Source organism: Myotis daubentonii, chromosome 13 (genome assembly GCF_963259705.1).
Source record: "Myotis daubentonii chromosome 13, mMyoDau2.1, whole genome shotgun sequence".
Classification (NCBI taxonomy): Eukaryota; Metazoa; Chordata; class Mammalia; order Chiroptera; family Vespertilionidae; genus Myotis; species Myotis daubentonii.
Window position 1 is genome coordinate 31527895 of NC_081852.1, and position 14176 is coordinate 31542070.

The 14176-nt window shown below is 41.4% G+C and overlaps 1 long non-coding RNA gene across 1 annotated transcript in view; it reads left to right on the top strand.

Moving 5' to 3' along the window:
• Nucleotides 1-2672: 2672 nt before the first annotated feature.
• LOC132214539 (uncharacterized) overlaps nt 2673-14176 on the top strand; it is a 45829-nt gene continuing 34325 nt past the window's right edge. Inside the window, exons 1-3 of the long non-coding RNA XR_009448307.1 lie at nt 2673-3067; nt 6830-6961; nt 11407-11585. This is a non-coding gene — a long non-coding RNA (uncharacterized LOC132214539). The remainder of the gene's footprint in view (nt 3068-6829; nt 6962-11406; nt 11586-14176) is intronic.

Here is a 14176-nt window from a genome sequence, read left to right on the forward strand (position 1 = left end):
AGACAACCAGTTGATGTATTTCTCTCACATCAATGTTTCTCTTTGTCTTTCCCTCTCTTCCACATTCCCTAAAAATCAATGGAAAAATATCCTCGGGTGAGGATTAACAAAAAAAATTAAGAAGATATATATATATATATATCATGAGAGCATGCTGGACTTATCCAAAGCAGATAGTGGGTTTATCTCTAATTTATAGTTTCCGGGCCTGGTAATTCTGTGTACCATCAAGTAGGATGATTAATCAGACATGTGCTCCGTAAATTCACAAATATATGCGATGTAGCTTTTCCTGGTTGTTTAATGTTTATTTTTTTTTTACAGCTTTTCTAGAGACCTTGCTTTTACAAAAGGACTCATGTATTTGACTGAGTATGATATTTATATACTTTTGAATTAAGCCATACATAGCAGATAACATATTAGGAACCTCCACATAACAAAATCTATAAATAACTTCAAGTATCACAGTGTTTTTAAACTGTTTATAGTTGTCTTTCCAAATGGCAGTGCACAATTCCCTATATTTTCAGGAGAGGATATTGAAGGTAAGTGGTGATTGTTTTCCCCCATACCTAAATCACTTTAGGCCAAGAGGTGATGGGTGTTCTGCAGCTACTTCCAGAAACATTGTTATTCCTGCCTCCCTCCCTAAACCAAACAAAGCAAAAGCAAACTCCTGTCAATTACCTGCTCTCCTTCCTTATTATAGTCATCTATTCACAGCGCCTTGTGATGTAAATAAGGCACCTGCTTACTAGTACAGTCAGGAGTTTTTGAAGTTATTGGTGATTACTCAGTTTTGTTTTCACCCCCACTTGGCCACCACTCATTGTTATGATCATTCCCTAGGCATGACTAATTGCTGCCTCCTGTACTTTGTTTCCACTCTCTACTACTTGTAGGTCAACTGTTGTTGTTTTTCCTTCCTCCACTAGGAACTGGGGTGCATTGATCCTAACTTTGCCTTGTCTATCATCTTCACGTTCTCATTTCATCCTTACACAATTTGGATTCCAGACCCTTCATTATGGTCACTCCCAAACACACAGCTACGCACTCCCAGTTTCCTCCCATCATATTCACCCGGCAAATTCCCAACACCGATGACCTTCAGTGTTTCCACCAGCTCAATATCTGTACATTAGAGTTAAAAATGGTTAGAGAAAAATACAGTGCAGCCATCCAACTGGTCCCATTTGAAATTGTGACTTCATACTCCAAGCGACCTCTCAATACTGTCAAGGCAATCCTACATCAATTCTCCATTCTTCAGACAGCCCATCACCACGCTGCCTCCCTCAGCTCTTAGTTCATGACTTTACTTTTTCCTTAAGACAGTGGTAGCAGTTAAAGTAAATTTTATATCAATCACTTCCCCCTCACATGTATCAACCAATCTACCTCCTACCTAGACCCATACATTCTTTTCTTCTCTACTATTAGAATGGGTGAACGTTGCCAGATTCTCTTTGAGGTCAGCTTCTCTATTGCTGCCCTCAGATCTGACACACACTCACATATTTTAAAAAATCACTGATGAAATTGTGTCTCCTCCTGAAACTTGAATTTGTTCCTCCTACTGTACTATTTTCATCAATATACAGGTGAGATATTCCATATTGTAATAGCCCTACTTAAACATCTTTTAAACTGACTTCCTCTGAAACAGGAACTTTTAGGGGTGAAAAAGACAGGTTTTAGTAAATTTTAGAAATTTTAAAAATTAAGGGGACCATGGAAGAAACACAGGTGTACAGAGCAGCAGAAGGTGTATTTTCATAGAATAGGGGAGCTGAAAAGCTGCAACAGATACATTTCCATAGACTAAAGAAGCTGGGAACAGCAAAAGGTTTATATTTAAAAAATAAAGGGAAGGAAGCCCTTCCTCCAGAAGAAGAGAGTAAAGCTCCCCCAAAACAAGAAAACAATAAGGAAGGGGGGGGGGAGGGGGGAGGACCTCACATGTCCCATGTGAGGTTCAACCTTTAAGCCCAGGAGTTACTATAGTAACCAGTCCAAGGGAATAGTGACCAATCAGAGGGGATAGCAAGGTACAAGAATCTGTGGCCTTTATAAGCCGTAGGGCAAAGAAACTCGATGGGACTCTTCCCCTCCCCACGTGGTAGTCTGTGCTGTGGACTCTCTCCCCCTCCCCACATGGGAGTCTATACTTGTTCTTTAATGAATTTCCACCTTTACTATACCACCTTCTGTCCTTGGGCAAAGAATCAGGGACATCCTGCCCAGTCCAAAAATTCTACTTCACCTCCTTGTCCCTTCATCTACCACCCCATTCTCTTTGTCCCTTTTCAGCAAATTCCTCCATTTATCTCTAGTTCTCCTAGTCTCTGTTAACCCACTCCAATTAGGGTCTGTAAATCTCTCCCTCTCCCCTCTCCCCTCTCCCTCCTCCCACCTCCTCTCTCCCCTCTCTCCTCTCCCCTCTCCCCTCTCCTCTACATTCTCATCCAGACCTTGCCCTATGTGTCTCTTCTTTATAATAGAACTGTAATCATACCGTAGCGCTCTCCAGAGTTCTGTGAGTCATTCTAATGAATTATTGAATCTGAGGGGGTCATTGGAACCCCTGAATTTGTAGCCAGTTGGTCAGAAGTGCGGATGGCCTGGAGCCCCCCAAAACTTGTGGCTGACATCTGAAGAAATGGCAGTGTTGTTGGGGACTGTGCCCTTTAACCTGTGGAGTCTGATACTAATCCTGGGTGGTCTGTGTCAGAATTGAATTGCAGTGTTTCTGTTTAAAGATACCCTAGTTAACATATAGTGCTGCTTCATTAACAGCACTACCACTAATACCCGTACAGATCTCGTTTAACAGGTATTTTTTGTGTCATGTCTCTGTGCCTTCTTCACTCAGCTACTTTCAACAACGATTCAGTATTGCACTTGGGGGGCCATTTTAAACAGCAGCATCACCAAAAAAGAAACCACAAAAATGTGAAAAATGTAGCACTAAATAAACTGCAAAAGATGTTTATATTATGAGAGCTAACACAAGAAGGCAGAGCGTTGCCATGGTCAGCCTCAGCTGGAACGCATGTATTGGGTGAGTCAAATTTTTTGCTGCTCTGTGCATGTCTGCAAATGACTGCAAAATGTCATAAGTATTGTTTGGGGCTACAGATAAATTTTAATGATATGTGAATTCACAAGTACAGAACCATGAATAATTAGGCTCAACTGTATACATATTGTGTGTGTGTGTGTGTGTGTGTGTGTGTGTGTTAGCCAGTGTACTAATAATTTACATATTATTCCATCTATAACCCAGTTCTTTTAGTTTGGGATATAAACAGTGCAATGTGCTTCCCCAGACTTCTGTGAAATCATAAGAAGTTCAATGTGCTTCTCAAGACCTGTGTTCAGTAAGAGCTAGCCCCGAGATGGTCTTCCTCCTAAGACTCTGAACTTGTTTGTCTCTGCAGCTGCTCTTTCTGCTCCACACAAAGCCAGGGGTGGGACTCAACTTCTTTGCCTTGATTTTCTCTGAAACTACTCACACAGGGCTTTTGTTTGCATAGCGGATTTTAGGGGAGGCTTGGGAATGAAAAACTTGGTTACGATACAATAACAAACAGATAAGAATAGAATATGAAACATCCTTGTCTTAAACTCGAGTGCTTTAGTCCCTCCACCCCAACCCCTGGAATTTGTAATAGTTGTTATATCTGCGTCTTTATTTAAAATAAGAGGCTATTTGCCTACTTCAGATTGTAAACTTAACATCACTGGCCAAGGCATTCGGACTTTGTTTGTTTCCTCTTTCCCAATAGTATCTGTAAATAGAGCACAGAGATTTAGTTTTACTAAATAGAATTATGATAACACTCTTTGAGAAGCATAATTGCCATGTAGTTTCAGTAACATTCCCCCCCCCCTCCCCCATGTTACTGATGTCAAACCAGTAAATCCCCACAAAATCTCTATGAGAAAGTTTTATTCCAAATTTACAGATTAGGTAAAGGGCCAGAGAGGTTAAGTAACTTGTGCGAGTTCATAGAGCTTATTACAAGTTCATCCTAGAACTAAAAATCAGGTTGTTGCAATTTCTATAGTAGTTTATAACTCAGGAAAAGCGACACTAAATATGTATCATACTGGTTAATTAGTTACATGTAGCATTATGCTGATTTTCTGATGTTGTCATGCCACTTTGAAAAGATGCTGATTAAAGGAATAAAAGTACAGTGGTCGAAGCATTTCAGATTATATAAATGAATTTAAAATTTTAACTTGTAGCTAAGTGGAGAGCTTTTTTCTGAATATGTAAAGTAGTATAAGAATGCTCTCAATATATACCATGAATAGAAAAGTTTATTTTAGCAATTTTTTCTTTTTATACTTTTATTCACTGTGATTCAAGGCTTTTTAGTAAGTTTGTGATTTAAATTTGCGAGTCGTCGGCACAATCCAATTTTAGAACTTTTCTATCACCCCCCCAAATTTCCCCCAAGCCTATTTCCAGTTTTTCGCTGTTCTTAATAGCCTCGAGGGAGGAAAACACAGTCACACACAATGATTTTACTACTGGAAGAGAAAAGAAAAATCACCTGCTACCACCTAGTGTTGTTTAAGTAGATAGCACGTTGATATTAGAGTTGCTGAAATTCCCATATGTGAGATTCTTCCTAGGGGCTCAATAGATCAGCTGCAAATACTTATGATTTACAATTGAAGTTCAACTTAAAAATATCCACAAGTTCAGATAAAATCTTTACCTGATAGAAATTTAAAGCTTTAATTTAAAAAACTAATGATACATTTTCTTCAAATGACAGTTTACTTGAAGCCCTAATATGTTTAGCTAATCAATGCTTAACTTTTTTAAAAAAATGTTTTTATTGATTTTTAGAGAGAGGGGAAGGGAGACAGAAAGAAATATCAATCGGCTGCCTCTTGCACGCCACCTACTGGGGATCAAGTCCACAACCTGGGCATGTGCTGTGACCAGGAACTGAACAGGCAACCTTTCTTCCTTCTTCTTTTTAAAAAATCTTTATTGTTGAAAGTATTATGTATGTCCCCATTTTCCCTCTATTGACCCCTTCAAGTCCCTTCCACCCCCAAACCCCAGACCTTCACCACCCTATTGTCTGTGTCCAGGGATTATGCATATATGCATACGTTCTTTGGTTGATCACTTCCCACCCACCTACCTTCCCCCACCTTCCCTCTAAGATTCTGCATTCAGAACAGGCTACCTTTAGGTGCAGGGAAGACACTCAACCAATTGAGCCACACCGGCCAGGGCAATGCTTAGCAACTTTGTTCGAAGCAGGGATGGGGGAAGGGGTCAGGACCTTGACCCACTTGTTCCCATACTTATTGCAATTAACTTTATAGAAAAGGCTATGGTTGAATAAACACAAATAGAGTGGTTGTCTTTGGGTATTGAAAAAATGAATTTTTCCTTTTGGCATTTTCCCCCTCTTGAATATGTATTTATAATGGAAAATACTTTATTTTTAAAAGTAAATATTAAATTTCAAAACATTGCAAAAATGCTAGCAAAGTCTCCGAAAGATAGTAATTTTCCTTGACTTTCGTTCCCCTCTTGGATTCCTCCCTATTGGTGGCAGTAACTCACAGGGTAAGATTGAAGGCAGTAATTAAGTGGGGGATCCTGCTTCAGTCTTTTTTTATATATATAAATATATTTTAATTGATTTCAGAGAGGAAGGGAGAGGAAGAGAGAGAGCTGGAAATATCAATAACGAGAGGGAATCATTGATTGACTGCCTTGTGCACGTTGGACCCAGCCTGCCCTTGATCCAGGCATGTGCCCTTGATTGGAATTGAACCTGGGACCCTTTGGTCCGCAGGCCGAAGCTCTATCCACTGAGTCAAACTGGCTAGGGCCTGCCTCAGCCTTAAAGTATGACTCCTTGCTTGGGACTCCACCTATTACCTGGCTTCATGGGAGCTCAATATCTCAAGATTAATTATATTTTAACTAACAGTCTCATATGGTAAAGTGCACATAATTCTGATAGTGTTACTAGAAAACAGTGCTTTATTACAGAAAAATTATTCAGAGAATAATTTTGGCAAGCAATTATGTAATTAGAGATGTCAAATTCAATAAAAATAATAGATGCCTAATTTATATTTTAATTCTGGCTCTAATATGTACTACCCATGTGACCTTAGACAAGCCACTTGACCTCCTTCTGAATTTCCCAACTATAAGCTGGGAAACTTACAGGGTTGTTATGAGAATTAAAGAAAACAATACATGTATCGCTTCTATTATTTTATATTACTAGCATTATTTTCTTAGAGTGATTTGTGAGAGATCTGACTTAACCTGTGACTTGGGGGAAATTTGATCACACAACTCCTGTAGGTGTAGATAGAAACGGGAGAGGTGGGACACGGGCGCTGTCCTTGGTTCTGAAACTACCATTACTCAGCAGTGCAAGCCTGTTTTGAAACCTCAGGATACTGGTGTTGCTGTCCGACCTCTTCCAAGAATTTTGAAGCAGGCGAGGGCAGAAATGAATGCAAATGCAGGCATGCGAGTGTGTGTGTGTGTGTGTGTGTGTGTGTGTGTGTGTGCGCACGCACACAACACACACACACACACACACACACACAGGGAGGGGAGAGAGAGAAAAAGGGCAGAGCACTTCGGTATTTCTTCTTTTAAGGACACTAATCCTGTCATGCAGATACCACCCTCATGACATCACCTAACCCTAATTGCCTTTGGGGGAAGTGTGAGAATTAAAAATTTCACTTAAGCATGTCATATGTGACAGAGCATGTTGGCTATCCATTCAGTACCTATTCTCTTTTCTTTTTACAGTAATAAGAACCTCAGTTTTCACCTGGTAAATGGGAGCCTTGCAACAAAGTATACATTTCCCAGACACTTGGAACACTATGAGATGTGGTCATGTGACCAACTTCTGGTCCACGGAATGTGAGCTGTGGTTAGGTATGTATCTTTCAGGCCATGCCCCTTTAAAAGGAAGGGTTTCCTTTTCTTCTCCACTTCCTTCTTTTTCTGATGGCAGGTTTGCAAACACTACAGCAACAACTAACTTGGGCTATTCGGACGCATGTAACAAACCAGCCTCTATCTCATTGTTTTGATTTACTCATCTCTGAATACTAGCAAAGTTGAGCATATTTTTTCATACACTTAATAGTCATTCAAGCACAGCATTGAACTAAATGAGTTGAAAAAGAAAAACAAAGCACATCCAAAGAGATAAGGAGGAAAGAAATAACAAAGATGTCTATTTTTAACCTTCATTAATTTCTAATGAGTACATGTAAAACAGTAATTTTTTCCTAAGTCTCTCTTAGCTATGTCAAACATATTTTTATATGAACAGTGTTTCATTTTATTCAGTTATAAGTAGATCTTAATTTCCTTTAGGATTTATTTTTAACCCTATGGCTTGCTTGGTCATATGTTATTTGGTTCTCAAACATATGAAACATCTTAATAGCTATATCTGTGGCATTAATTTCTAATTTTATTGCAATATGGTTGGAGTAAATAGTCTGAATTATATACAGATATATTTTTTTAAAAATATATTTTATTGATTTTTTACAGAGAGGAAGGGAGAGAGATAGAGAGTTAGAAACATCGATCAGCTGCCTCCTGCACATCTCCTACTGGGGATATGCCCGCAACCCAGGTATATGCCCTTGACCGGAATCGAACCTGGGACCCTCCAGTCCGCAGGCCGACGCTCTATCCACTGAGCCAAACCGGTTTTGGCAAGATATTTTTTAATTTATTGCCTATAATCAATAGGATTATTTCCAGGGCCTAAACTGATTTATTTGTATAAATGTTGCATGTGTATCCAAAAAGCACATACTCCTCATTGTAGTATGTTTAATAGATCCAATTTGATATTGATTTGTCATGTCTTTGATAAGAAGGTTTTTGACGAATAATAGCCTTAATCTTGTCTGCTTGTTATATCAGTTTCTGAGAGGATTATGTTATAAATCTACAACATAATTTTAGAATTATAGGTGTTCTTTTCAAATTTATCTTGACAAGCATCTGATACTTAATTTTGTTTTTTCAAACAATTACAGAAATTGATTGCATTTATAAGTTGTCTTGATTAGTTTTTTTCAGTTATTGTGGCAAAAAGCCTAATAAAACAATTTTGGAGGGACACAAAATTTTTCCATATGACTACTATATCCCCTATTTATTTAGATCATTACGAATGTTTCATATGTGTCATTTTACTTTAATTCTCAAAACATATCTATCAAATAGGTAGGCAAACAAAGACTGAATCTTGTTCATTTTCATACTTCTCACCGGGCAGAGCACTGTTTCTTCAAAAGAGGAGATGCTTACATGAACAATGGCATGATCGACAATTGTCACACATCTAATTTTATTTCAACTGGCTAGCACTCATAGAATGCCTGTTATTATTTTCAGAGTATTTACCTTGGGCTCTTTAAACATCTTTCAATAAATATTACTGCTACTGAGTATTATACCTGGAGAAATAGTCTTATGAATTACCTTCCATATATGAGGCATTTTTTTTCTTTGCAATTCAATAGTGATAAATCTTCACCCTATGAAAATGACTTGACTTCTATACATAGCCAAACTTCTGTTGAAATTAAGTCTGCTAAGTCTGGAAAGAAAGAGGCTGAAGGGTAGAAGTGAAATAAGAGGAAGTAGAAAGGAAATGGACTTTTATTAGGTTTTGTTAAAAAACCTACAAATAGGCATTATTATCTCTGGATTACCTATGGGACATTGTATGAATGGTCTGAGGATACAGAGTCCATGTTGCCAGGACTCAATCCCAGATCTGTCTCACTCCAAAGACTGGGCTTTTCCTTTCTATCCTTCTGACTCCTTACAGTTGACTTTATTTGGAATAGAAACTACTATAAAGGGAGGAGACTCATTCCTCTTGAGTTTTGTCAGGTAAGTGTCATGCCATCAGTCTGGAGCAAACACAAGGGGTAAGGTTTGTGACAAAGTGAGGATTATTGGGGAAGATTTAGCAAAGGTCAGCTCGTGAGTGTCGGGTGCTTAGTTTAGGCACAGCCGGATGCACCTTGGGGATGTGCTCCACGAGAAGAATCCTGCCTTGGTGCCACTTCACATATCTAGAGAGAAATCTGTGGTCTGAATGTTTCTGGCCCTCCAAAATTCATATGTTAGAAAGCTAATGCCCAAGGTGATGGTACGGTAAGTCTGTACTTAACATCACTGATAGGTTCTTGGAAATGGAGACTTTAAGCGAAAGGACATATAACAAAGCCAGTTTTACTACAGGCTAATTGATATAAGCATGAGTTAATTTCCTAGGGCATATTTATAGTCACAAAAGCATCACCAAACTTCTAAATAAAGATCCAAAGCCCTCCTAATGGTCAACATTAAAATAAATGTGAGCTGTACATACACTTAAGAAAGATGAACGAATCATTAATCTTCAACCCACTTATTCCAGTTCAGGGTCACGGGTGGCTGGAGCCTGCCCTGATAGCTCAGGGAGCCGCAAGGTGGGGTCCACCCTGGACAGGACGCCCTCCACCACAGGGCCCCTCACACCCACCCACACTCACTCAGACTAAACAAGGTAGGCACTAGTTCACCTCACGTGCACAGTTTTGGGATGTGAGAGGACACCAGAGTCCTCAGACAAAAACCATGCCCACATGGGGAGAATGTGCAAACGCCACACAGATGGTGACTCTGGAGGGAAGTTTTTTTTTTTTTTCTTCTTTTCAATGTTATAAGGAAACAACACTGAATACAACAACGTTATTTGAGGAAGTGCTGTATTTAGGAGGTGGGTTTTTGGGATTAGCCACAAATCTGGCTCAGCCCTCCTGAATGGGATTAGAGCCAGAATAAAAGAGGCTCTACAGAGCTAGCCCACACAGCGAAAAGTAAAAATGTTGGCCATCTGTAGCCCAAAAGCAGGCCCTCACCAGACCCTGACCGTGCTGGCCTTGACCTTGGACTTCCACCTCCAGAACTGTGAGGAACATTTCTGCTGTTTATAAGCAACCCAGCCTGTGCTATTTTGTCTTAGTGGCTTGAACGGACGGAGACGGTTCTTCTGGTCAGAGTGGCCTTGCTGAAAGAAGGGCGTGCCCAGAGGTCAATAGTTTGGGGAGTTCACTAGCCACACCTGAGCGAGCTGGTTACTTTAGTGTCGTCAGTGTCAGCCAGGCCCGCTCAGCCAGCTCCTTGCTAGACTGTCCAGAGGGCAGGCATGTGCGGGGCACAGAGGGCTCCGGTGCAGGTGGAGCCACCACAGCCTCCCAGCAGGCACACGGTCTGTCTCTTTTCAGCAAGTGTGTAGTTTCCTGACATGACTATTTTATTTGAATCAACATGTTTGTCTTTTTTGGGGGGATCTCATTCATTTTCATCTTATCTTTTTCTATTACTTGCTCGACATTGCATATTTCTAGGGTGTGCCTCTAGTATTAGATTCAGTTCTCTCTTGAAAATGAGCTTCTGGAAAGTGCCTCGGGCACATACTGTCCTGGACTCACCATTTGCTATCTATTTGAAAGTCTCCCAGGAGATCCAACAGAGAAAAGGAGTGAGTATCTCATTCCGACCTTGAGCATCAATGGGGATAATCAGTAGCCAGCACACCTCAGGGTAACAAAGACTCAGGGTTCTCTGATAGCATCGTAGTCTATTTACTTCTCTGACTAATCCAGAGACTGGAATAGAGGCAATGAGTCAGGTGTCCTGATGGGTGCACATGCTGTTCTCTGCAAATAGAGGTGGATGTTGTTGTTTAAAAGGACAGCTAGCACTCTGGGCAGGAGGCTTTCATTTCACCCGCTTCTTCGCTACCACTCGATGAAATAAATTTCCCAGTGGTGACTGGCCCGTGGAGCACTGTCACATTCTGTAACACTGTGTGTCTGCCTGCTTAAGAAGTGGCTGAACTTGTCTGTGATCCAGGCACGTAAAAGACAGCTCCTCTGTGGTGCCGTAAACATAAGGATGGGCCAGGCTGCTGCTGGGTTTTAATGCAGACCACCCGAAACAAGACCAGGGCCACAGTGAGGGCAGGGGTCTAGGCCAGGGGTGGGCAAACTTTTTGAATCGAGGGCCACAATGGGTTCTTAAACTGGACCAGAGGGCCGGAACAAAAGCAATGGATGGAGTGTTTGTGTGAACTAATATAAATTCAAAGTAAACATCATTACATAAAAGGGTACAGCCTTTTTTTTTTTTTTTTTTTTTTTAGTTTTATTCATTTCAAACAGGCCAGATCCGGCCCGCAGGCTGTAGTTTGCCCACGGCTGGTCTAGATGCAGGTAGTCGGGAGGTGAAGGGAGGGCAGATGTAATGTGCTAACAGGCATCTCTGTGGTTGCTTCCATCATTTCCTGGCTGTAGGATCCAGCACAAGTTACAGAACCTCTCTCCACTGAACCTACTGCAAACAGAGATGCAGGAAATTTTTGGAAGAGCTCAGGCTGCAGACTGTGGGTAGAACCGGAGGTGTTTACTTCAGGGAGAGATTTTAGGGCTGAGCAAGTCAAGAGGCATCACATGCCAGGCACACACGTCTGCAGGTAAGACCAACCCTTCACCAATGAGGAAGCAAGTCTTTTAAAGATCTCACAGCTTCTCTTCTGAGTCATCATAGAAGCATTCAGTAGCCTGTCCTGCTTGTCCCTCAGGCCCAAATTAAAGTTTGTTGGTTTGTTATTTCAAACCCCATGACATAGATCAGACTTGGAGATCTCACATTTTAATTTTTAAAAATATATGTTTTTTTAAAATTGATTTCAAGGAGGAAGTGAGAGGGAGAGAGAGATATAGAAACATCAATGATGAGAGAGAATCATCGATCAGCAGCCTCCTGCACGCCCCACACTGGGGACCGAGCCCACAACAGGTGCCCTAACCGGGAATTGAACCGTGATCTCCTGGTTCATAGATGGATGCTCAACCACTGAGCCACGCCAGGCAGGTGAGAACTCATGTTTTTATAACTCTTTCACAGAACAACACTGCCCAAAATTCACCTAATTTTCATTTGCTCGTGTCTTTCCTCCCTTCCTATAATACCATTAATTCTTTCTGAAAGGAACTTTAAATTTTATTTTTCAATTGCAGTTTACAATTAATTTCATGTTGTATTAGTTTCAGGTGTATAACATCACTTTTAAAAATCCCACATCTTTCTGTTCTCCACCAATTCAATTTACCTACTCATTTTGCTCTTATTTTGTACTCTTTGAAACTATGCTCATCTCTGAAGTGCTGCCGTTTGGTAAGTTTCTAAAACTTCATTTTAGCTGGTAAGCTAGATGGTAGAGCTCTGTTTTATCACTCCTGTCTCGCTTCTCTTACAACCCCTCAAGATTTGAATATGGCTCCTTGCAACCAGAGGCTACTGCCTGACGCTCTGGCTGCTTCAGGCTCCAACCAAAAACTGAGCGGAGCCCTGGCTGGTTGGCTCAGTTGGTTGGAGCATCATCCCATACACCAAAAGACTGAGGTTTGATTCCCTGTTAGGGCACATACCTAGGTTGTGGGTTTGATCCCTGGTCGGGCACATATGTGAGACAACCAATCGATGCTTCTCTCTCGCACTGATGTTTCTCATTCTTTGTCTCTGGCTCCTTCCTTCCTCTCTCTCTAAAAATCAATAAAAACATATCCTCGGGTGGGAATTAGACAAAAACCACGACTGAGGGGATCAATATGGCAGCCTACCCATGGCCCATGTGTAGCTCACCACTGCCTCTGCACAGGGATTGGGAATCTGGGTTTATGGAATTCTGGGGCAGCAGGGCTCCTGAGGGCAGACTCTCTTCTTCCTATGAGCCTGCCTTGAGGCAGGATTCAGCTCGGGGCAATCCTTAGATATACTAGTATCCACATTTCTCCTGTGTTCATGAGAATTGAACAGTCTACTGAGGATACATGGATGAGGATTTACATGGCACAGCAGAATAATCAAATTTTGTGTTTGTTGACTTGTTCTTTACCTTCACAGCTCCGTTATGCTCCATCCTTCTTTCATTTCTTTTAACCCATAGTCTCTCTGTGATCCTGAACAAGTCATTTCTCTCCCAACTCATTACTCCGCTCAGCAACACAGAACCCCTGCATGTAACTAAACAGTGACCAGGCACCTTGGGGGACATGGTTCAGTCCACAGCATCCGCAAAGGGAGTTTTTTTGTTTACTCCTGTTCTTTTTTGTTGTTGTTATTAATCCTCACCCAAGGATTTTTCCCCCCATTGATATTTAGAGAGAGTGGAAGGGAGGGAGAGGAGGAGGTAGATAGAGAGAGAGAGAGAAACATCAATGTGAAAGAGACACCCTGATTGGATGCCTCCTGCACGCATACACCAACCAGGGCTGGGGATTGAGCCTGCAACCAAAGTACATGCCCTTGAATGGGAATTGAACCCGTGACCCTTTGGTGTGCAGGCGGATGCTCTAACCACTGAGCAACTGGCCAGGGCTGTTTACTCCTGTCTGGCCGCTAGGCTTCTTAGTTTGACTGGCTATGACTCCAACTCTGGCAGGGTGTATTCTTCTGGGTCCAATCAAGAGACAGAAACCATAAAATGATTTAACCAAGGAAAGTATAATACAATGAATTATTAAATTATGATGAAAGAGACACTATAAGACAGCGGTTCTCAACCTGTGGGTCGCGACCCCTTTCGGGGTCGAATGACTCTTTCACAGGGGTCGCCTAAGACCATCGGAAAGCACATATATAATTACATATTGTTTTTGTGATCAATCACTATGCTTTAATTATGTTCAATTTGTAACAATGAAATTGGGGGTCACCACAACATGAGGAACTGAATTAAAGGGTCGCGGCATTAGGAAGGTTGAGAATCACTGCTATAAATATAAGAAAACCTTATAGGGTACCCTGGGTTGAGAGAAAGTGCCCAAGGAATGCAAACTTGGAAGGGGGGCTCACCCTGAAGGGTGGGTGTCAGATTTTGTTGGAGAAGGTGTAGTGGTGGCGGCCCACTTGGATGGAAGAGAATTGTGCTGGTTTGCATGGGCCAGAGCTAGTCTGCAGAGCTGGGCAAGCAGGAAGCAACTCTCCAGGAACTGCAGTGAGTGGCTGGGCCTGCGCTGTGCAGGGGGAGGTGGGGCAGCAGTCCGGGGTGCTGTCCGTGTG